We start from the raw sequence: 25969 nt of genomic DNA, 5'->3' as shown, positions 1-25969 counted from the left end.
GGATAAAAATCCACCGTTTCCAACTGTGCCAAAAAATCAAAAAGACGCGTTCTATAACGGTCAAACGGTCCCTTAACAGACTTGGGCGGGGTCATCTAACGGTTGGCAGACAGCACAAACACCCTGTGACTGCTCGCAAGGAAAAAATAAATCTGGATGGCAGTACGGCTACAACTACGTCGTTTAGTGTAACCATAACCCCTGAATGTATGAACAGCAGAAAAGGCTGTCTTTGACGTCACTGTATAATAAGAAGCACAAAAGGGATTTTTTGGAACTTTCTCTTGGTTGGAGACAAACATGTCCGCAATGCATTCGTGCATCAAGCTATCCATGCAGTCGTTTATTGTTGATTCTTTAGCTCCTCTATGGCAGGGGGATTTTCACTTTGTTTTCCTTCAATTTCACTATGGGAGTTGTTCTTAACATACATTTGTTAAGAAAATTTTGGCTGATTGTAAAACAGCTGTAATATACGGCAGTCCAGGTTGTCCTTCAACTGTAAAAATGAAATAATGCTCTTTAAAGAATCATTTACAACAGTGGTGGCTGTTTTCACAAGTATGCTACAAAAAACACGACAATACATAATACATAAGGAAAAGCCCTATGTTTGGTCAGTTGGTGAGATAGGTAAATGTTATTTTTGTGTGACAGTTCTGATGGTTTTCAAAGGGCTAATTCTTTGCTTTTCGACATGTGCCCAACTGAAAACGCTTTAGCAACTCATGTGCACATGACAACCATCTAAATAGACTACATGTTCGCAGAAAACACAATACTGATTATAGAGGGAAAAATAACGGCTCTTTTTAAAAGCACGTTTAGTAGTGAAGTACTTTTAGGATTGTTTGGAATTGTTTACCAGCAGACACCCTTTCACTGCTGAGTGTCTTAGTATTGTAAGATGTGTGATTTGAATTTTGGTTTAAAGGTGCCTTTGGTTTGAACACCCCTACCCCTACGAGGCAGAAATACAAAGAAATAGAAGGAAATTGAGCCTATTTGGAACCAGACTTTAGTATGTTCCCATGGGGGGATTCACGGTGCGAATGACACTGCGTCAGCTTGTTCATTTATCTTTAGTATTTTCTTCAACTTTAACTTTTAGGACCATGTATGAGGTTGTGGCAAGCTAAATACACAACACGACGACGTCTCGGAAAAATAGTAAGGATTATATAGGGAAAAACAACAGTGTCAGTTAATGTCCGTTTTGAAGGTGTTAGTGGTTGGGGATTTTGAAAAGCATCAGACATCAGGCAGATACAATCCTTTCTGCGTGTTCTGGTGCAGAAAGAGTTTTCAGTTTATACATTGGGGTGACCAGTAGATACCGTTTTACAACCATAGCCCCAAACGACATTTACAGAGCCCAAAGAAGGATTAGGGTCAATTTCAAAGCCACTTTTCCATATGAAGCGCCAACTTTATATGAAAATGTGTTTAATAAACATCAAAGGACTGAGGTTGAACTTTCTGATAAGAGACATTTTAAACCTAGTCATTGTCACTTCAACGTTCCCTTCACTAAAGTGGCTAAGATGCCTGGACTACAGTAGGTTCCGACCAAGCCACTTGCCAGTCCTGCCCATACATCCGCGAAGCCGCATACCGCTCACCCCCCCCCCCCCCCCCCCCACGCCCAGTGGGAGTAAGTGCACTGCCCGGACTGGGACGAGCCAAACGTTGCCACTCTTGTCACCGGCCAAGCTCTCCAGAAAAAAATCCGTTTGATACGGGCATAATTATAATACTGGTATGGTGACTTAGTCTCTTTTTTATGCAAGACACCAACAGTCCATTGTCATGTGCCTGTGGCGCCTCTGATGCCTGCATCACTATCTGCGAAAACTTACATGGTTACTCTAGTTACTGGCACCACGCCGGGAAAGGGACTAGACGGACAAGCGGATGGTCAAATTTTCAGATAAACAACGTTGTAACCGTTTTATTTTTTTCCCTAGTGATACGGACAATGCAGTTTTTGTTGAGGGATGGGGCGGGGTCATTTAGAGCGCTCAACTGCGTCACGGTTCCAAACTTTCATCTCTGTATCCTCGTATTGTAGAATTTCTCATCTGGAAAAAATTAAATGATCCGACAAGTTCTGGAACGGATAACAGGGCAAAAATAGCAGGTATTTTTCGAATGAGAATTTTTCTGCCAGACAACGTAACACAAGGTTTCTGCGCAACTAATCTCAGGGGAGACAACTCCAACTACTCGAACCCTAAACAACGTCTCCATCTAATTTTGTTTCGCCTTTGGAGGTCTTCCTCCCCGTCTTTTAAAGATATTTACCCGTCCAGTGTGAATTCTTCAATCCTTTCTAATTGTGGATTTCGAGGTACGTAATCAAATATTCATTAATTCAAAACTATTCGTCTTTCGCATCGGCAAAGCACAGAAATGTCACTTTTGGCTTTGTCATTGTCAATCATTGTGATTGTTGTTGATCAAGTTAATGACAGTCATGATTAAGGCTACTGATTAATCCTTGACGTTCGTTTGTGTGTTTCTGTTTGTGTGTTAAGTTTTGTCTTTTGTGTTTTGTATTTTGTTTGGTAATGCTCGGTATTGCGTTATACTTATGGACTCGGATCACTACTTGTTCTTCCACAAGTAATAACCTACTTGTACTTGTACTTGTGCGACGATTTAGGTTAAAAACCTGTACGCCGATCCACAAATGTAAGCTGCATACGCGGGGGGGCTAGTAGCAGCTTGGTGTGTAGACACTTGATGTGTCTTTCCAGTGGCTGTCCAGTCGTGCTTTAAAGCAGTTAACGCTATCAGCTGTCACAACATTGTCGGGCAGGGTGTTCCAATCTAAGACAACTCTGTCTGCGAAGAAGGCACTCCTTACTTTCGACTTGGCAAAGTTTTTAAACTTTGAAGTATTTGGACGGTTAAAACTTAAAGGTGTGGTGGAAGGTATTGAGATTGAAGAGGTAAACTGGGCGAATTAATTCCATGAAAATACCTTAAAATAAGGCAATGAGCTTGGTTTTTGTGCTCGCAGGTTTCAAGGCGATTTTTGGTCGCGAATAGAAAGTTGAACAGAGTGGCTCGAGTTGACTATAGTCGTACCGAGCCCCCAGTTTCTTTAAGGCGAGTGGGGCGAGGAAGTACCATTTCTTGGGTAATTCTCGCTGCAAGGAACACTAGGATTAGGCAAGAGAACGCAAGCATGCCCTGGAGGTGCTCGCTACCCAAGAAAAAATGGCTGCTGCCAATCAGATTGGCTGTTCATGGCCTTTTACCGAACAGTGCAGACGACCTCTTCGGTATCAACCAATGGTGTTTAATTCTTGCGTAGCTGGCCATCATGGCATCAAACCGTTTCATAATACTAGTTTTACACTCTCGCTTAATTCATACTCATAGCTCCGCGAGCGGCTAACTGCGAGCAAGTCTCGTCTGAAAAAAACACGTGTCAGGTGTGCCAAAAACGTGTATGACTCAGGGGCGGATCACTTCATTTTTAGGTGGGGGGGGGGGGGGGGTGGGTGGTCCAAATTTCTTTTACTTAGGACAATTTGACAACGCGAAGCGTTTAGTTGAGGGCGCGAAGCGTTCAAACCTGTTAGGGGGGTCCGGGGGCATGCTCCCTCAGAAAATGTTGATACAAACATGGAAAATGGAGCAATCTGGTGCACTCTGAGCCAAGAAACTTCCCCTAATACACATTCAAAAAAGTAAATTCAAGAAGACAAATAAGGATCAAAACGAGGACAATTGATCGATCTGGTACAACCTGAGCCAACAAATTACCCAACAACTTTCCAAAACAGACAAGAGGGGGATCCGGGGGCATGCCCCCCTGGGAAAATTGTAATAAAAATCAAGGATTTGATGCAATCTGAGCCATCAGTTTTTCTTTATTCTCAATTTTTTTATTTTTTTATTTTTTTTTTTTAGGTTGGGGGGGGTTCCGGATTCTCCAAAGCTGGTGACTTCTTAGGTCGGTCACTTGAAACAAAATTTTCACAGAAACAAATGTGGATAGACCTTTTCCCCTGTGTATCTGGACAAAGATATGTTTGAAGAAACACCCAGCAACATGAATGAACATACAGTCGAGATCGCTTTACACAAAATGAAAGGGACCAATATTTTTTTTTTAGTTAGCGTTTTTTCGCGATCACAAAATTGATCAAACTGATATATATTTTTTTTTTTTAAAGCAAGATAAAGAAGATAAAACAGTGCCATACCTTAAAAAAAAAAAGCCTCCGTAGTGCGCGGCGGACGAAGTACACGGTTCAGTCAGAGTCGGCAGTTCTGTCGTCTGCTACAGTTCATTATTTTGTTGTACAGTTTAATTCCCCACAAAAAAGATTAATATCCATTGCAGTGTTTAAAAATCCATTGCATTGTTTATGAATTAACACAGGACGAAAGAAATCCGTCAACTTCAACTGTTTGACAGGCTCACTGCACTTTCCGACAAACCGTTCAATTCTTGTGACGTTGTGAGCCGGTTTAAACCATTGAAACAGACTCTCTTCAAGTGCCTCTTGATTTCCAGCACACATTCTCATCCTCTTTCGGTTTGAACATCACATGACACGTACGCATCTTCAATCTTTTGTGTATTCTTGATGAACGTTGACAGAGTTGAATTTGCGATTGAAAACTTCTCACAAATTTCAGTCTTGTTCAGTTGGTTTTTGTCAAGCTCTTCTAAAACTTTGATTTTATACGCGATTGTGTGGCTTGCTTGTTTTCTCTTCACTCCTGTTTTCGAGGCCATCTTCAATCACGGTCAGAAGGAAAATGAGATATTCAGTCAGTCATGCAAACACGTGAACACTTCTCGCTTTGGAAGCTACAAGTTGAAAAAAACAGTTGTTTGGTGGTGCAAGAGACCGAGAATCGGCTTCGTGTAAACGTTTTTTGCGTGAGTCTCAGATCGTTTTATTTCAATCAATCAATCGCGTTATGATGGTTTTTTTAGTAGGGTTTATGAAGGGAATGATTGGGACTGACAACGCGTTTCGCATAATGGGTTTTTTCGGCTTATCGTTTTTCGTGTTAAATGATCTTGACTGTATTTTAATTTTAATATCTAAAATAGTGTAAAAATTTCTGTAAATCAACTAAAATGGCGTAAAAAATGGGAACAGGCTAACCCATATTGGAAGCTACAGTCCATTTACAAGATTAGTTGATTTTGGATGATTTGTTGAAAAGTTACTTTGTGGAACGATAAAGGGAAATTCCTGTGTGGAACGATACAGGGAAGTTCCTGTGTAAATGCTGTCATTTCCTTTGTGTATGATACCCCCAAAAATGAAGTTAAAAACAGTGTTACGTACGCATCCAATGTTGTCACGCTCACTTACATTTTTCTGACCTCCGTAACCAAATGATTTTCTTTTTAATCATTAATTCTTTTGTGATCATGTCAATAAGTGTAGCTTGAAGATGCAGAAAAGGCATTCATTCAACCGAGGAAACATACAGAAAATGCATTTATTCAACCGAGGAAACACTTTGGAAGAATTTGATGTCTCAGAGAGTGTTTTGTGTCACACATGATGCGTACGTAACGGCCCGTTTTCATTATAAGCTAGCATCAATTCTACCGAATAAAAGGATACATGTATGTCCACGTTTGCCGCTTTGTTAAATCACCCACCCAAACTCTCTCTCTCTCTCTCTCTCTCTCTCTCTCTCTCTCTCTCTCTCTCTCTCTCTCTCCCTCCCTCCCTTTTGCTCTCTCACTCTTGCTCTCTCTCTCTCTCTCTCTTGCCTTCTCTCTCTTGCCTTCTCTCTCTTGCCTTCTCTCTCTCTCTCTCTTGCTCTCTTTTGCTCTATCTCTCTCTCTCTCTCTCTCTCTCTCTCTCTCTCTCTCTCTCTCTCTCTCTCTCTCTCTCTCTCTTGCTCTCTCTCTCTCGCTCTCTCTAACACACACAATGCTTTGTTATGTATCTCAGCAAGAACATGCCTTGAGTTGAAGTCCTTATAGTGTTGGTGGGATACCTTGCTGCTTCCCTTAGATAACTTTTGATACTTTTCTACCAGTGGCAATAAAAATTCTTTGGCTTGAGAACCGACACGTTGGTTAGGCAAAAAAAAGAAAAAAGGTGTGGTTACGGTAACATAGCCAAAAAAAATAGGGTAGGAAGGTAGGCAATCACTTTTTTTTTTGGTAACTTTTTTTTCTAATGTGTACAAATTAAACCTACTTGACAGGGAAATAAGTGTGCGACTCAGGCGATTTTGCTTTCATTGCGTTTTCTGCACTGTTTTTTTTTTGTTTTTGTTTTGTTTTGACAAATGCAATAAAAAGTTATAGGGTCGGCCCCTAAAAATAGGGTAGGTCGGGTTACCGTAACCACACCTATTTTTTTTTTAGGCCTTACAGAGTTAGAAAGCTAAAAGGCGAGTTGCCAGAGTTGGTCGCTGAGACTTTTTGACCAACCATCATAATAATAATAATAATAATATTAATAATGGATCGCTTAAAGGTGGTCGTCTACATTTTTGCTTTTTTTCAATAATCTTATGGTTAGATTTCGCTAAAAAGTTATGTCAGATGATGAATGAACCATGGAGAAAAAAGTTATAGAAAAAAAAATATATGTAAAAAAAAAGAATTTATTTTTGGGTAGCGTGACTCACGCTTCCAATATTTTGTTTTCTGTTTGCTGAGAACATGTGCTTTGCCTAAAAATACTGACCAATCAAATTCATGTCACTATGCTTATAGCTACGCCCAAACAAGTGCAGCAACAGTTTGACACTGGAGCGCTGTCCACGCTTTTTTTTAAACGCACTAAATGCACGGGATTTGAGAGGAGTTTTGCGCTTGGCATTTTCCAAATAAGGATATCCTACTATGAGTACTACGCTGGAATACTACAATGAATTTTCAAACGGCTACACTGGCTTTGTCTTTCCTGATCGAAAGGGGGTGTATTGTTGATAATTGTAGATAATAGACTCTGCATTTTAATGGTCAAATGGCGATTTCGGTATAAAAATGTAGACAAGGACCTTTAACAATTTTTTTAAAAAAAGGAGCAAAAAATGAAGAAGCATAGAAAGCATTGAAATAAGTAAGACAAACAACAAGAAGCATAGAAAGCATTGAAATAAGTAAGACAAACAACAAGAAGCATAGAAAGCATTGAAATAAGTAAGACAAACAACAAGAAGCATAGAAAGCATTGAAATAAGTAAGACAAACAACAAGAAGCAGAGAAAGCATTGAAATAAGTAAGACAAACAACAAGAAGCATAGAAAGCATTGAAATAAGTAAGACAAACAACAAGAAGCAGAGAAAGCATTGAAATAAGTAAGACAAACAACAAGAAGCATAGAAAGCATTGAAATAAGTAAGACAAACAACAAGAAGCATAGAAAGCATTGAAATAAGTAAGACAAACAACAAGAAGCATAGAAAGCATTGAAATAAGTAAGACAAACAACAAGAAGCATAGAAAGCATTGAAATAAGTAAGACAAACAACAAGAAGCATAGAAAGCATTGAAATAAGTAAGACAAACAACAAGAAGCAGAGAAAGCATTGAAATAAGTAAGACAAACAACAAGAAGCAGAGAAAGCATTGAAATAAGTAAGACAAACAACAAGAAGCATAGAAAGCATTGAAATAAGTAAGACAAACAACAAGAAGCATAGAAAGCATTGAAATAAGTAAGACAAACAACAAGAAGCATAGAAAGCATTGAAATAAGTAAGACAAACAACAAGAAGCATAGAAAGCATTGAAATAAGTAAGACAAACAACAAGAAGCATAGAAAGCATTGAAATAAGTAAGACAAACAACAAGAAGCATAGAAAGCATTGAAATAAGTAAGACAAACAACAAGAAGCAGAGAAAGCATTGAAATAAGTAAGACAAACAACAAGAAGCATAGAAAGCATTGAAATAAGTAAGACAAACAACAAGAAGCATAGAAAGCATTGAAATAAGTAAGACAAACAACAAGAAGCATAGAAAGCATTGAAATAAGTAAGACAAACAACAAGAAGCATAGAAAGCATTGAAATAAGTAAGACAAACAACAAGAAGCATAGAAAGCATTGAAATAAGTAAGACAAACAACAAGAAGCATAGAAAGCATTGAAATAAGTAAGACAAACAACAAGAAGCATAGAAAGCATTGAAATAAGTAAGACAAACAACAAGAAGCATAGAAAGCATTGAAATAAGTAAGACAAACAACAAGAAGCATAGAAAGCATTGAAATAAGTAAGACAAACAACAAGAAGCATAGAAAGCATTGAAATAAGTAAGACAAACAACAAGAAGCATAGAAAGCATTGAAATAAGTAAGACAAACAACAAGAAGCATAGAAAGCATTGAAATAAGTAAGACAAACAACAAGAAAAACCCCCAGCAAACTGGGCTCACATGGCATGCATCATTTGTTGGTAAAGACATGTTCATTAGTTAAGTGCAAAGTACGGTTGTTATTTTTAATTCATTCAGACGCAGGGCTCATTTATTTTTTACATTTCATCAAGTTTTGACTAAATGTTTTAACCAAAAATCAAAACATGGGTGGTTGTGTGTGTGTGTGTGGGTGCACGGTCGTAGAGCGATTCCGAGGTAACTACTGGACAGGTCTTCGTGAAACTTTACATTCGATTTCTTCCAGACTTTTTTTTTCATATTTTCGATAAATGTCTCTGATGACGTCATATCCGGCTTTTAGTGAAAGTTGAACTGGCACTGTCACACCCTGATTTTTTAATCAAATTGACCAAAATGGTATGAAGAAGTGACTAGGTCCAGACTATGGGATTGCATTTCACACACACACATGCATGCACGCACACATGTACACACACACACTCACGCAGGGATGCACGCACACATGTACACACACACACTCACGCAGGGATGCACGCACACATGTACACACACACACTCACGCAGGGATGCACGCACACATGTACACACACACACTCACGCAGGGATGCACGCACACATGTACACACACACACTCACGCAGGGATGCACGCACACATGTACACACACACACTCACTCACGCAGGGACGGAGAAAGAAGATTAGACAAAGGTGTGTGTGGGTGTGCATGTGTGAGAGAGAGAGAGAGAGAGATTTTGTCACTGCCCACTGCTGTGGACTTGGCTAACTCCAAATAACTTTGTGGTGTCTCTTCTTGTCGTGCAAGGGAACTAACCTTGCCTTATTTCACATGTCTGTGAAAGTATTAATCTAGGAGTTGTGTCCCTTCTGATTGAACTGTGACTGCCTCAGTACAACAAGAAGTCATTTTTTGCTTCTGTGTCATAAAACCTTTCTGTTTTAAGCTAACATCATCATGATAGAACTACAGATGGGTAAAATATTACTGGGCAGTTTGCAAGACTTTGATTTTGGCTCTTGTACCTTGCCCCAAACCTCTTAGACTGAAGAAAACAAGGCAAACTTGACTATTTTTGTGTCTTGCATGATCCAGCCATAATGCAGAATGGTGAGAATTGAGACCTGCTTGCCTGGAGTAAGATTAAGCTTTGTGATGGTTTAATAAAGCGGTGAAGAAAGTGACTGCTCTTATTACGTCTGTGTCATGTTCAGCTTCGTCATCTACAGGAAAAAGTTAAACATTTTACGAGAGGGAAAATATAGCATTATGCTGACAAAGGAAGAACAATGTTTTCTTTGTGAGAAGGCAACATCAGTTATAGTTTAAATGCTCAGGTTCTTTAGAGAGACAAGCATTTCGTCGTCTTCTTTGCTTTTTACATTTAGTCAAGTTTTGACTAAATGTTTTAACATAGAGGGTGTGTGTGTGTCTGTGCGTGTGTGTGTGTGTAGAGCAATTCAGAATAAACTACTGGACCGATCTTTTTGAAATTTTACATGAGAGTTCCTGGGTATGATATTCCCAGACGTTTTTTTTTCATTTTTTGGATAAAATTTTCTTTGATGACGTCTGCATATCCGGCTTTTTGTAAAAGTTGAGGCGGCACTGTCACACCCTCATTTTTCAATCAAATTGATTGAAATTTTGGCAAAGCAATCTTCGACAAAGGCCGGACTTTGTTATTGCATTTCAGCTTGGAGGCTTAAAAATTAATTAATGACTTTGGTCATTAAAAATATAAAAATTGTAATTAAAATAATTTTTTTATAAAACAATCCAAAACTACATTCATTTTATTCTTCATCATTTTCTGATTCCAAAAACATATAAATATGTTATATTCGGATTAAAAATAAGCTCTGAAAATTAAAAATATAAAAATTATCATTAAAATTAATTTTCCGAAATCGATTTAAAAACAATTCCATCTTATTCCTTGTCGGTTGCTGATTCCAAAAACATATAGATATGATATGTTTGGATTAAAAACACGCTCACAAAGTTCAAACGAAGATAGATGCAGTAAAGCGTGCTATGCAGCACAGCGAAACCAATACCGCGCTTAACAGGCTCGCCAGTTTCACTGCGTTTTGCACGAGTGGCGGACTACGGTAATTGTTAAAAAAAATGCAGTGCGTTCAGTTTCATTCTGTGAGTTCCACAGCTTGACTAAATGTAGTAATTTCGCCTTACGCGACTTGTTCCTTCTTCTCCTTCTATGAATCGAGTTAGCTTGCGCAAAAGAAACCCACATATTTGACCCTTTTTTCAATTTCTACACAAGCCCCTGGTGACCCAGGATTGAGGAGTGTAATTCAAAACCACCACCCCCCCCCCCCCCCCCCCCTCCCCCCTTTCTGATAAGTTGTTTAAGAAGTAAGTGTATTCAGGCAGGTGAATAGTTGTGGAGATATACAGCATAGAGACTTGTGTTGGGATCGCAGGCTGTCAAATAGTGGAGATGAAAAGGTGGGATTGTGTGTCGCTGAGCCTTTGTCAACTTGCTTGTTTGCGGACATTGAAATCAGTTCAGAGCCATCTTCTTATGGCTTACGGCATGTACCATGTCTCATATTGAGAGACAGGTGTCCTTGAGGGAGAGATAAAGGTTGTCTATGTGTGCATATGGTTAAAATATGTCTCCCACCTACATTCTCCTTGTTCCACCCCCCACCCTCCTTATCGCTCTCACCCTTACTATTTGTCTGTGTCTCCCACCTACATTCTCCTTGTTCCCCCACCCCCCCTCCCCACCCTCCTTATCGCTCTCACCATCTGTTGTCCCTTTGTTTATTGTCATGACAAAATGCACCTGTCATGACAGGCCACCTGCAATGTAGGGACACTTGGCTGGTACCTAGGGTGTGGTGTTATAACAGGTACCACTCTACACAAAGGGGTGAAGGAGGAAAAAGGCATGATATTGTATGATATTGTATGATATTGTATGACATTGTATGATATTGTATGAAGCAAATGAATCGACCAGTTAACAAGAGCACATTACCTTTGCTATTTAATATTCTATCATTCCTTGTTGTTTGATCATTAATAGCACTTACAAGGAAGTTTTATGCAGGCAATCACAGAAACCATATTGTGTCTGTAGAGTACAATTGACCATATCTCAAGTGAATGTCTGTTTTTAGAAAATGAGGAGGAAAAGTTGTGAATCTTACGGGAAAAAACACACAAGCAAAAACCACTTAGGCTTTGCTAAAACTTTGCTCTGAAAGGGAAGTGAAACTTAATACAACAAATGTCAAGGATCAGCCCTTTCAGCATATTGTCAAGGATCAGCCCTTTCAGCATATTGTCAAGGATCAGCCCTTTCAGCATATTGTCAAGGATCAGCCCTTTCAGCATATTGTCAAGGATCAGCCCTTTCAGCATATTGTCAAGCTCAGCTCATGTGTGAAAAATAAAATATCTGAAATGTAAACCCTTGAAATCTGCCTTACAAAGCTGTTGACAAGAAGAGAATACAGACCTTCCATTTGACTGGATCCTTTTTTTTTTTAAACACTGGGACAGTGGCCTGTGTTCAGAAGATTAAGAAAGAAAGGACTGCTTGGGCATAAGAATTAAGCACCCTTTTCACTTCCCACCCGCCTGACCCCCCAGTCACCCACACACCCTTTATTCATAGACTGAAATATTTGTTGTCAGAAACTGGCATTTTTTAAGGCAGTCTGACTTACTGATTGTCCTTTGAAAAATATGCCATCGTAAACCTAAAGCAAATACTTGTTATCTTGCAAATGGCCATTGTCAGTGTCTGCTATTCATTCATGGTTGAACACAATTCTGTATAAATGTTGACTTTTTTATTGTGAATTTTGTAAATCCTTGTTTCTCCTTTTTGGCCATTTTCCATTCTCTTTAAGAGTACATACAAGGGAAAAGACGGTAGAGGTAAGTCGGCTTACGCATGTTGGTGGGGATGACATTCTTGACCCGATCAGTGTTCTGGGAGAGATGAATTCCACGGCCGAGTTCCAGTCATGTTGCTGCATACATTTAACTAATACATTTGACTGTATAATGAATAACTGTGTGGCCAATCCACACCACCTTTAGTTTATATCTGCTGTAAGGTCATGGGGTTAAGTGTGTGTACATGTATCGGTTGGCCACGGTACCTCCCGGGGACAGTTTAGCGATGTGAGATTGGCCCTTTTGCCACATTTCGCCCTCGGCCTCGTTGATCTTGTATTACATCACACTTGAACAAACAAAAAAAACCACTTCGATAGTACTGACGAGCGACCTTTGGTACCTTACATTCATGGGGTCAAATTTGTCCAACCAATTTTTCTTTATCTAAACTTATAAATTTGATTCAGCCTAAAATGTTTCTCTTCTCATTCAAGGGACGTAACCACTCGGTACACGTTTTCGAAAATATCGAATTTTAGGGTGAATTCTATTAAATTTCACCACCAATTTTCTTCACATGCAAGAAACTGACATGCTTTTCGATCTTGAAAAAGTTCACTTCTTTAATTATACCAGGAAACATTTCAGTCTCGAGTATAATATCGAGGGGGTAAGGTGACAGAGGGGCCAATCTGACATCGTTACAGCGGCTTCACACGGTCGTCCCTTTCATCTCTCACCTCTCTGTTTCCACTTTTCTGTCTTTATCATCTGAAGATGCTCCCACTCTTCTGAGCTGTGCCACGGCATATTTGCCCTGCATTTTGTTGTGACGAGCTCAGCACTTTTACACAGGGGTTAGCGTTGTAATGAGGCAGTGAGATGCAAACCCTGTTTCGTGTTATTGCATGGCTGGTGTTGTTTAAACAGATACTGTACCATCTAGGTCACTTTTTCAACACCATTTTCTGGCGAATTGAACTTAAGAAATCCAAGAGGCATTCGCTACAGTTACCCCCGCGGGTTAGGGGGAAGAATTTGCCCGATGCTCCCCAGCATGTCGTAAGAGGCGACTAACGGATTCTGTTTCTCCTTTTACCCTTGTTAAGTGTTTCTTGTATAGAATATAGTCAATTTTTGTAAAGATTTTAGTCAAGCAGTATGTAAGAAAGTGTTAAGTCCTTTGTACTGGAAACTTGTATTCTCCCAGTAAGGTAATATATTGTACTACGTTGCATGCAAGCCCCTGGAGCAAATTTTTGATTAGTGCTTTTGTGAACAAGAAACAATTGACAAGTGGCTCTATCCCATCTCCCCCCTTTCCCCGTCGCGATATAACCTTCGTGGTTGAAAACGACGTCAAACACCAAATAAAGAAAGAAAGAAATTCGCTACAGTATAATTTGGACGCACTTGCACTGATCTGCTCGAAAATGCTCCGTAGCTATGTTGATAAATGAAATGAATGTGAGTAGAGGAATGGCCTTCTGTCAGAAAACTCGTCCGCTCCAGAGCTCCGATTCAGTTCCATCATCATTCAGTGCTGGCATACGTCTAGCAGATGAAACCTGAAGGATTCAGTTCCATCATCATTCAGTGCTGGCATACGTCTAGCAGATGAAACCTGAAGGATTCAGGAATTCATATCTGTTATCTAGCAAATGCGTGCACATTTCACTGCTGTCATGAAGGAACAAAATGAGAAGAAAAAAAACCAGAACGAATGAGCGTAAATAATAACAGAGTATATAGCTATTCTGATGAACACGTGGGGAAATTCGGGGGCTGTGATTGGATGGTCTCTTCCGATCATCAAAGCATAATGCTACGGAAGTGGGCCATTTTTTTCAATATCCAAAAGCATATTGTCAATAACAAAGACGCATGGTTCCGGTTTACCCAACTGTACCACACGATGTTTCACTGATCGACAACAGCATACACTGACAACTTGAAATTCTTCTCGGGAATGTTTTTCAGCTTTACAAATGTCGATAGCATACCCTTTTCTGCTAACTTCCCGATGAAACAGGACTAAACCTATTATTTTCTGTCCCTAAACACCACAAAATGCCCAAAGTCGAAAGATGTAGTACAAACAGGAGAGTACAACGGAACAGCCGTTTTTGTGTGCCTGTGAGCTTAGTTCACAGTTGCCGACTGACAAAAAATTTCGCATTCGGCTTTTCTTATCTCGTAACTCCACACTAAATACCCCACTTCCCCTCTGAAGTATTGATGTACAATCCATGGCACTAACATTCATGTAGTCGTTTATAACTGAGGTTGAAAAATTCGCTTCATGACGAGACAAGTAAAAATGCCATTCACCCAAACTGGAAACGTCGCTGCCGTCTGCTCGCTTTGTACGGATTAGCTGTTCTCTTTTCCTCCCCTTGTTGCATCCTAGTTCTTCAGTTGTTTCTAGTTTTCCGTTGATGTTGTGTTTTGGTCTTCTTCATAAGTAGTCTTGTTCAAAATTTAAAAAACTCAAACTTCTTTTTGTTGTATACGAATGAACTAATAAAAAGCTGTTTAACAGCTGTGTTGTCAAATCGAGTTTTTTTTCCAAAGTCAGTGTGGCGCCTGCGCAAAACTAATGCGCATAAGAAACGGCGTCTGCTATCAAAACCTGAGATCAACGCATCGACGCAAAAACTGTCATTTTGTAAGTTTGGAACAACAAATAAAGGTCAGAACAGCTATATAATCGCTATTGTATTTTCAGCGTAGCAATAGGGTCCGATATAGGCTACCGCTCCTTTCACAGCAGACTCTGCACCCGAGTTGTTGGCCTTTAAACGTCAACACCAGTGGATTGTAGAGTTCTGTTTGTGATGGGGTCTGGTGGTTTCCGATTGTCTGTATGTTCATGGAAACCTTCGGGTTTGCATAACAGTTTTTATAGGGCTAAGAAATTAGCCCTAACATTTTCAATCCTGTTTGATTGCACTTCGCTTCCCGAGGTGATCGTAGTGTTTCGGCACACGGTTACATCTGGCGCTTGCGAGCAGGGATGGGACTTGGCATGATATGTTCAGGTAATGGCATAATATGACCACTGAACATTTTCGTGCTGTTCCCATTCTGCGAACTTGGGATGGACAGTGGTCCCCCGGTTCGGAACTTAGGGACGAAGTTCATTTCAAACGGGGGCGATTGTGACAGGGGAGGCTACCGCTCCTTTCACAGCAGACTCTGCACCCGAGTTGTTGGCCTTTAAACGTCAACACCAGTGGATTGTAGAGTTCTGTTTGTGATGGGGTTTGGTGGTTTCCGATTGTCTGTTTGTTCATGGAAACCTTCGGGTTTGCATAACAGTTTTTCAATCCTGTTTGATTGCACTTCGCTTCCCGAGGTGATCGTAGTGTTTCGGCACACGGTTACATTCTGTTCGTAAATTTGTTTTCTTCCTGGATTGCGTGTTAGACCATTCTTCTTTTTTATTTTGAGGCCACACTACAATTAATTTTGCAGTCAGAAAAAGGGTGAAGAAACGATGAATGATCCGGTTCCGCTTTGCTCATCACCTTCTTACCACCTCAGCGTAAACAGGGGGAGCTACAATTTCTCCACTTAGCTTTTGTGACAGAGGCTCCGGGGTCCTGTTATGTGTGTTTAGCGGAGAGGTCAACCTATGGAATAGACGTTAGAGAGAAAGGACCGGCTTGCAGGTGTCACGCTCTCTTGCCCCTCTTTGACATTGGCTGCTTCCCCTTTTGTCACTGTTCCGGCTGTTTGGGGGGCCTGCCATTGTCGGAGGCGTGCGAGCTGGGGATTTCAGCCGCCATAGAGAATCCTCAATGAGTACTTGCCGCCAGACTTTTGGCTTTCTCAACATTCGGTGGCTGTTAAACTTTGTTTACGTCTTCGCGTACAATACGTGGATCGCTAGCGTGCCGTATTTTAATACATACCACCCTTCTGGGGAAATAACAACAACAATAAAAACAGCAGCAACATAAACAATACCACCAACATTTATAGATGATTGTCTAGGTTTTTGTGCAAATACCAGGCATAACGCCTTTGAGCTCGAGTTTCAAAACTCTCATGAGCAGTTGCTTCTGATACACAATAATGTTGTGACTTTGTGGTAAGCAATACCCGGACAAGACCCAGGCAATTGGTTTGATGCCTGTTTACCGCCAAGATTTGGTTCATTCTAACATCTTGCTGATGGCACGGTTGATTGCAACATGTAGTCAAATTGTGCCCTTAGGGATCATAACAAGTAGCTTCAATTTCGAGCTGACAGTCATATCTTTTTTAAATGAACGGACACGCTTGTTTGGCTTTCAGGAAAATATGTTTTCACGACAAAAATGCTCATGCATGGATTATTTTTGATGACTAAATAGCCGTCTCAATGGGATACGGTATACGATACTGTATTGGCTCCTGAACCCCCTCGGTGCGTACAGCAGCCAAGAAACACGCAAAGAATGGGAGGGAGTGGAGGAGGAACACTTCATTTGCTTTTATGTTGACCGTGGTATCAGAAGGGGTGTTTTCTTCCGTGGGAACCTACCCACGCATAGATAGGTGAGACTGACGTCAAATATTTTGCAGATGCCCTTTTTACTTGTTACCTACCGCACACTTTGTGCACTGACTTGAAGCAACCAAAGACAAGATGAAAAGAAAGAAAAGACGCGATTGTGCCCCTTGTCATTCAAAGTACTTGCGAAGTACTTATGATGAAAACTAGACGCCGGGCAAAGGAGCGTACCTATCCAACCAAAACAAGAAAACCGGTTTTTAAGCGCCACGGTTCATGCTCGTGAAAGGTACCGCAAAGAAAAACGGCATCGTCTGCTTTTGTTGAAGAAATGGAGTGTTTGCCAGGAATGTAGGTGACACATTTTTCTTCGGGGTCGGGTGGGGGGGGGGGGGGTGAGTTTGATTGTTTAATATGAAACCCTACACCCATTTTTATAGGAACGTATATGGGCCATGTCTGCTTTGGTGTACAGTTATAGTCCCCTCCACCTAGTCTGGTTTTGAAGTGAACTGAGCTGAGAATTGAAGTAGCGATCATGTCGTCACCCTTTGCTGACCCAATGAGGTCTGGAGTATGGAACGCCAGATACGCGACCATCAACGATAAGCTGAATCAGGACACATCCCGCTGTCTCATCCTTCTTCTGCTGCTGCTGTCATTCTTTCATCTTCTGCTGCTGCTGTCATTCTTTCATCTTCTGCTGCTGCTGTCATTCTTTCATCTTCTGCTGCTGCTGTCATTCTTTCATCTTCTGCTGCTGCTGTCATTCTTTCATCTTCTGCTGCTGCTGTCATTCTTTCATCTTCTGCTGCTGCTGTCATTCTTTCATCGTCTGCTGCTGCTGTCATTCTTTCATCGTCTGCTTGATCATCGACGTTATCATCATTTTAATAATCGCCATCGTCATCTTCTTCTTGTTTTTCTTCTTCTTTTAATTTCTGGATGTACTTTCTTTTATATTTATCACCCCAGCAAAAGTGAGATAAAAAAACCCGTTGAGAATGGCTTTTCACATTTCTTCGTATCCATCTTATTTTCACCAACAGAGACGAACTAAAATAGATGTTCTCTACTTTGACCGGTACGCTTCATAAATGCTTGCTCTTTTCCGTTCTTTCTTCATGTTAAAATCTTTTTGTTGAAACCAGCCCAACTTTATCAGATTACACTGTACAAAAGACCAAGACTTGATAAATACAATCTGTCTGTGTGTCTGGCTCTAATGACACACGTGTCTGTGAAGAATTGACACAACATTTATCACGTGCTGCACTGCTGGGAATTTCCTGGCGGCTGTCTTTGTTGCCTGGCAACCGAAGAATTCAAAGAAGGATAACAACGTGTGAATGTTTAGGCGAAATCCCTGGAGGTTCGCGGCCCTCGATACATAGCATTTATCACAATCCTGGCATGTTTGACATTAATTTTAAAGCATGAATTGATTGACTTGTATCAACACTTTGCTGGGAGTAAAGAGGCAGGGAGAAAGACAGCTCAAGGTCATGTCTGTTAAGGAATCTTGTGAAGTGCCAAGTCACGTGCTTCCTGGTGTCCTTGGCAGTAAGGACCTGATAACCAGTGATTGCGATAGTGACCCCCCCCCCCCTTCCCTCCTCCCTATCTCCCTCATTTTTAAAACCTTGCTGTCATAGATTTCCAGAAATTTGCTCCCGTTTACAGTCTTCATCATTTTTAAAACCTGATTTTTGTCTTGAGATTTGTGTGTGTGGGGCCTGAAAGCGGGATGTGTAGCAGTGAACAGCTAGTTCTATAGTTCTAATCACTCGTTTCTCTGCACACATCAGTATTGGCCTGAAAGCGGGATGTGTAGCAGTGAACAGCTAGTTCTATAGTTCTAATCACTCGTTTCTCTGCACACATCAGTATTGGCCTGAAAGCGGGATGTGTAGCAGTGAACAACTAGTTCTATAGTTCTAATCACTCGTTTCTCTGCACACATCAGTATTGGCCTGAAAGCGGGATGTGTAGCAGTGAACAACTAGTTCTATAGTTCTAATCACTCGTTTCTCTGCACACATCAGCATTGGCCTGAAAGCGGGATGTGTAGCAGTGAACAGCTAGTTCTATAGTTCTAATCACTCGTTTCTCTGCACACATCAGTATTGGCCTGAAAGCGGGATGTGTAGCAGTGAACAGCTAGTTCTATAGTTCTACACTTGTTTCTCTGCACACATCAGTATTGGCCTGAAAGCGGGATGTGTAGCAGTGAACAGCTAGTTCTATAGTTCTAATCACTCGTTTCTCATGGCCTCTTGAAACTTGAAACCAGTCACAGCCAGTCAAAGCATGTGGGCAGTATGTGTGTGTATGTTGAGGAAAATGTGTCAGGCAAGATATCAACTAGTATAGGTCAAGGTGCCGAATTCAATTCGATTTTCGTGTTTTCGCCGGTAAACCATCGGAACTCGTTGGATGATGCTCCCCGTGTGGGCCATCTTGTGGGTCGCCGTAGACCCGTCTAAGCTTTTACACGGGACGAGTGCATCATTTTACTTTTACACGGGACGAGTGCATCATTTTACTTTTACACGGGACGAGTGCATCATTTTACTTTTACACAGGACGAGTGCATCATTTTACTTTTACACGGGACGAGTGCATCATTTTACTTTTACACGGGACGAGTGCATCATTTTACTTTTACACGGGACGAGTGCATCATTTTACTTTTACACGGGACGAGTGCATCATTTTACTTTTACACGGGACGAGTGCATCATTATATTTAGTCAAGTTTTGACTAAATATTTTAACATCGAGGGGGAATCGAAACGAGGGTATGGTGTATGTGCGTGTGTCTGTGTGTGTGTCTGTGTGTGTGTCTGTGTGTGTGTGTAGAGCGATTCAGACTAAACTACTGGACCGATCTTTATGAAATTTGACATGAGAGTTCCTGGGTATGAAATCCCCGAACGTTTTTTTAATTTTTTTGATAAATGTCTTTGATGACGTCATATCCGGCTTTTCGTGAAAGTTGAGGCGGCACTGTCACGCCCTCATTTTTCAACCAAATTGGTTGAAATTTTGGTCAAGTAATCTTCGACGAAGCCCGGGGTTCGGTATTGCATTTTAGCTTGGTGGCTTAAAAATTAATTAATGACTTTGGTCATTAAAAATCGGAAAATTGTAAAAAAAAATAAAAATTTATAAAACGATCCAAATTTACGTTTATCTTATTCTCCATCATTTGCTGATTCCAAAAACATATAAATATGTTATATTCGGATTAAAAACAAGCTCTGAAAATTAAATATATAAAAATTATTATCAAAATTTTTTTTTCGAAATCAATTTAAAAACACTTTCATCTTATTCCTTGTCGGTTCCTGATTCCAAAAACATATAGATATGATATGTTTGGATTAAAAACACGCTCAGAAAGTTAAAACAAAGAGAGGTACAGAAAAGCGTGCTATCCTTCTTAGCGCAACTACTACCCCGCTCTTCTTGTCAATTTCACTGCCTTTGCCATGAGCGGTGGACTGACGATGCTACGAGTATACGGTCTTGCTGAAAAAGGGCAGCTACTTGACTAAATATTGTATCTTCGCCTTACGCGACTTGTTTTACTTTTACACGGGACGAGTGCATCATTTTACTTTTACACGGGACGAGTGCATCATTTTACTTTTACACGGGACGAGTGCATCATTTTACTTTTACACGGGACGAGTGCATCATTTTACTTGCGCAACAGCCTGTCTGCTTCCCGTGCAAAGTTGGAGTATCTTGCTGGAGTATCTTGCTTGAGTATCTTGCTGGAGTATCTTGCTGGAGTATCTTGCTGGAGTATCTTGCTGGAGTATCTTGCTGGAGTATCTTGCTGGAGTATCTTGCTGGAGTATCTTGCTGGAGTATCGTGTTGGAGTATCTTGCTGGAGTATCTTGCTGGAGTATCTTGCTGGAGTATCTTGCTGGAGTATCTTGCTGGAGTATCGTGTTGGAGTATCTTGCTGGAGTATCTTGCTGGAGTATCTTGTTGGAGTATCTTGTTGGAGTATCTTGCTGGAGTATCTTGTTGGAGTATCTTGCTGGAGTATCTTGTTGGAGTATCTTGTTGGAGTATCTTGCTGGAGTATCTTGTTGGAGTATCTTGCTGGAGTATCTTGCTGGAGTATCTTGCTGGAGTATCTTGCTGGAGTATCTTGTTGGAGTATCTTGTTGGAGTATCTTGTTGGAGTATCTTGCTGGAGTATCTTGTTGGAGTATCTTGTTGGAGTATCTTGCTGGAGTATCTTGCTGGAGTATCTTGCTGGAGTATCTTGCTGGAGTATCTTGTTGGAATATCTTGTTGGAGTATCTTATTGGAGTATCTTGTTGGAGTATCTTGCTGGAGTATCTTGTTGGAGTATCTTGGTGGAGTATATTGTTGGAGTATCTTACTGGAGTATCTTGCTGGAGTATCTTGTTGGAGTATCTTGCTGGAGTATCTTAAAAATGGTGTCTTAGAAAGTATATATTGCTGGCGCGATCGCAGATTATGGGCGATGGAATGTGAATATTTGGATTACAAGAAAATACGCAGAATTGTCAAAATTCGCACTGGGATTGCTATGTCTAAGACATAGAATCATTCTTGGTATTCAACACCCACCTGTTACCTCCACACACCCCCTCCCATCTTGCAAAGGTCCTTGTTATATCATAACTTTCTCTCGCTATTGTGTGTGCCATTGTGATTGTCGTATGTCTGAGTGTACTTACTCGGAGTCGCATCAGTTGAGACAGCAACGTAAGGGCCGACTTGCCGAGCCGGTTAGATGGCAATGCCTCGCTACAATTCTATAGCTGGTCTACTGAAACATAAACACTCGCACTATTTGTTGTTGAGAAGAACACCGTGTGTGCTTTCATCCATCGCTGATTTGCATCTACCCGCATTAATATGAGAGAGTTTGGGTGCCCAAAGAGAATTAGTAAAGCGCGACGAGAAACGAGATATGGCTTTCAACGGATGTCAGCAACCTTCGGTTTTTGTTACGTTTTCTAAGTTGTTCGCTTTGTGGTGAATTTTATTAAAGTGCAATTTTCTTGGGGTACTCAGTTTGAAAAAATGGCTTTTGATTCGCCAACCCCCTGATGTCAAAGCATGTGCATGAAATCACAATATCCAATTCTTCACAAAGCCCACCTTGTGCATTTTGACATGGTTGTTCGTACCCTGTGGCGACCGAGCGTTGAACTCTTAGAAGTAAAACACGTCTGGTTTGTTGATATTTTTTATTTTTTATTTTTAAGTGGTAAAACTTCCCTTTCCTTTTTGTACTTTTGCCGAAAAGTTGGCAGAGTTAAGCGACAAGATGGGTTGCGAGTTGTTCGGTTCGCTCCTTTCGCCCACGTCTTGGCGTTTTGAGTATAAGTACATTTGAAGGATGAAATATTAAAATGTAAGGCACCACCCGGCTTTCTCCGTCAACACCGCATCAGATCTACCAAGGCTGTTTTGTCTGTGATAAGAGCAGTATCAGAGAGAGAGAGAGAGAGAGAGAGAGTGAGAGAGAGAGAGATAGACAGACAGACAGACAGACAGACAGACAGAGACACAGAGAGAGCGAGACAGACAGACAGAGACAGAGCGAGAGACAGAGAGACAGACACACACAGAGAGAAAGAGAGAGAGAGGGGGAGATCGCACTGCAGTGCCTTAGTTCATTAGAGACAGAAAGAGACATGTGTTCATTGTTTGCATGTCTGTCCTGTGTTTTGTCCTCACACAAAACATACTACACGTACCTCTCTACTGACCTTCCCAAATGAGGCGGATTGTTGGTAATTAGAGTGTTGGTGTAACAGTGTGGAGGGTCATTGTGGCCGTGTTTGGTGTTGTGTCAGCTGCTTTATCCACTCAGCTCGTCGTGCCTACACTCTGCCCGCACTCCCTGTGCGCGACATTGCGACACTGTTGACAACTTTGGAGTGTGACAGGCACCGGAACGAGTGTGTGTTTTACCTTGTTGTTGCGCTTCATCCCCTGTGAAGACGTGTCAGAACATGAGCCGTGTGGAATCGGTTTGAACATTGTCGAAATAAACACGCGCGCGCACATAAACACGAGCGTGCGAACGTACATGCAGCGACGCACGCACTCACTAACACACACACACACACACACACACACACGCGCGCGCGCGCGCGCGCAATGACGCATACACACGAGCGTTCACGCACGCACGCGCACACATTATGAAATACACACGCGCACGCACGCACACAAACACACACACACACACACACAAACACGGTGTTAAAGAATAATTTGATGAAGGAAGTGGTGGGTTTGTATCGCCCGCAAGTCATGGCTACAATCTATACTACCCGTCATTAAAAAAAATACAGATACATTTAGCTGTAGATCTTTGTGATGCGGCCAGTTATGTTAAAACCAAGTATATTGCCAGAAAGCTAATTCATTCACCAACCGTATGAAATAAAGAGTTTCATTTTTCATTTATAAGTTTTTATGCAGTGTACCGGAGACCAAGGACACCCCCCAAAATCAAATTCGCAAAAGCAAACTTGCAGACACTAAAATACACCAAAAAATCAAAATAAGCAAGAATGACCTTGTTTTTGATCTCAAATGAAAGAACAACTCATTTTCTACCCATACAAATTTATTTGGTTCAGCTGTTGTGCCTAGCAGTGTTGTTTTGCCATTTTGAAGAAGACTGGTGTCAGCCTCGTCAGAAGCCGTAAAAGGCCTGTTTTGGCGTCAAATTTGACATGAGTATTGTTAACACAATTGCAAAAGAGTGTGTGAAATATCATGGGGTTTTGATGAGTTTGTTGGACGTACTGAAACCTTTCAGAAAAGTTTAATTAAACTGTAATAACTTTTTTTTAGTATGGTTGCAAAAATTCAGCATTTTGCAAACTTCAACACAAATGAATATAACATTTGGGGATCAATTTTGGTACTTCTTCTTCTTCTTCTTCTTCGTTCATGGGCTTAGACTCCCACGTTCACTCACGTTTTTATCACGAGTGGATTTTTACATGTATGGCCGTTTTTACCCCGCCATTCAGGCAGCATACGCCGATTTCGGGGGAGGCATGCTGGGTATTTTCGTGTTTCTATAACCCACCGAACTCGGACATGGATTACAGGATCTTTTCCGTGCGCACTTGGTCTTGTGTTTGCGTGTACACACGAAGGTGGTTAAGTCACTAGCAGGTCTGCACATAAGTTGACCTGGGGGATCGGAAAAATCTCCACTCTTAACCCATCAGGCGGCAGCGACCGGGATTCGAACTCACGACCTCCCGATTAGAAGGCCGATGTCTTACCAACACGCCACTGCGTCCGTCCAAGTTTGGTACAAAAGCAACAACGCGCTTGGGTGGTATGAACGCAAAAGAACAATTAAAACAAAACTAAAACCAAAACTGGTCTTCCAACATCAAAACTCAGTGTACTTTTTTTTATGACGGGTAAGTGTAGAGATCGATCGAAGAACAAGTGAAAAGAGTGCGTCATCTGTCGACTGAAATCCGAGACAGGGTGCACTTCTGATATCTTTCCACTGTTGATAACAGAGGAGGGAAAAAATCGTAAACCGACCATTCCGGTGCCTGTGCTTTCGGTTTGGTCCCGTTATAAAAATGGCGGTCAGGGGCATTGAAACGAAAAGAAAGAGGGCAGTTTTTTTAATTCTTTTTTCTTTTAATGTCCACACTCGAGGGTTGGGTGCACTTGGAGATGTGGAAAGTAAACATGTTGTGTGGACACGTTGAAAGGTCCACACTCGAGGGTTGGGTGCACTTGGAGATGTGGAAAGTAAACATGTTGTGTGGACACGTTGAAAGGTGCACACAGTGGAATGAATCTATTGATATACTTGCGACAACTTGAGACGAACCTCTCGTGGAGGGGGAGGCGTGTCCTACAACCCAGAGCATCGGAACGAGTGGGACATTTTCTATCGGCATTTTAAGATTGAAGAAGAAGCACACATTCATACTGGGTGTGATTGAAGAAGAAGCACGGTGTGATTGATACTGGGTGTGATTGAAGAAGAAGCACGGTGTGATTGAAGAAGAAGCACACATTGATTGATACTGCGTGTGATTGAAGAAGAAGCACACATTGATTGATACTGGGTGTGATTGAAGAAGAAGCACACATTGATTGATACTACATGTGATTGAAGAAGAAGCACACATTGATTGATACTGCGTGTGATTGAAGAAGAAGCACACATTGATTCATACTGCGTGTGATTGAAGAAGAAGCACACATTGATTCATACTGCGTGTGATTGAAGAAGAAGCACGGTGTGATTGAAGAAGAAGCACACATTGATTGATACTGCGTGTGATTGAAGAAGAAGCACACATTGATTGATACTGCGTGTGATTGAAGAAGAAGCACACATTGATTGATACTGCGTGTGATTGTGCAAGACCTGAATAGAGAGAGGGGAACTTTCTTTCGGAAAGTCCTGAGTTGCCCAGAAATTGAACTACAGTTTTAAAACATGACGAGATTCTGTCTTGTTTTGCTGTTCAGTTCAAGGAAGATTTTCATTGATGTTTTGAAATCAGGTGAATGCGTATCGTGGTCGAAAGTGTTGAAAACGGCAGGCTGCAACCCCCTGTCACGGTCGTTCATAAGCTAAAGCACTCACCCCCCCACCCCCCCCAAGCCTCACAATTCTCAATGCGGGGAAAATTGTTTTCACGGCACCTTTCTGCTCAGAAACTACTTTTGTCCGATGAAACTATTGGGCCAATCTTCATGAAACTATTGGGCCAATCTTCATGAAACTATTGGGCCAATCTTCATGAAACTATTGGGCCAATCTTCATGAAACTTTACATAAACCTTCTTCCAGATGATATTCCCGGACCATTTTTTCCTTTTTTTGATAAATGTCTTTTATGACATCATATTCGGCTTTTTGTGAAAGTTTAGGCGGCACTGTCACACCCTCGGTTTTTGATCAAATAGCTGGACATTTTGGTTAAGCAATCTTCGACAAAGCCCGGACTTTGGTATTGAATTTCAGCTTGGATGCTCACAAATGAATTAATAAATTTAGTAATTAAAAATCTGAAAATTGTAATTAACATTATTTTTTAGAAATCGATTAAAAAACTATTTGATCTTATTATTGAACTTTTCCTGATTCTAAAAACATACATGTTATAATTAGATTAACAACAAGCTAAAAATAATTTAAAATGAGA

The 25969-nt window shown here is 40.9% G+C and overlaps 1 protein-coding gene across 1 annotated transcript in view; it reads left to right on the top strand.

Moving 5' to 3' along the window:
• Nucleotides 1–2193: 2193 nt before the first annotated feature.
• The window catches only part of LOC138969581 (ubiquitin carboxyl-terminal hydrolase 38-like), a 91594-nt gene continuing 67818 nt past the window's right edge, over nt 2194–25969 (top strand). The window contains exon 1 of the mRNA XM_070342436.1: nt 2194–2350. The gene's annotated coding sequence lies outside the window, so the exon portion shown is untranslated. The remainder of the gene's footprint in view (nt 2351–25969) is intronic.

This window comes from Littorina saxatilis, linkage group LG6 (genome assembly GCF_037325665.1).
Source record: "Littorina saxatilis isolate snail1 linkage group LG6, US_GU_Lsax_2.0, whole genome shotgun sequence".
Lineage (NCBI taxonomy): Eukaryota > Metazoa > Mollusca > Gastropoda > Littorinimorpha > Littorinidae > Littorina > Littorina saxatilis.
Note: the sequence above shows the minus strand (reverse complement) of the source record. Positions and strands in the feature narration are given on the sequence as shown.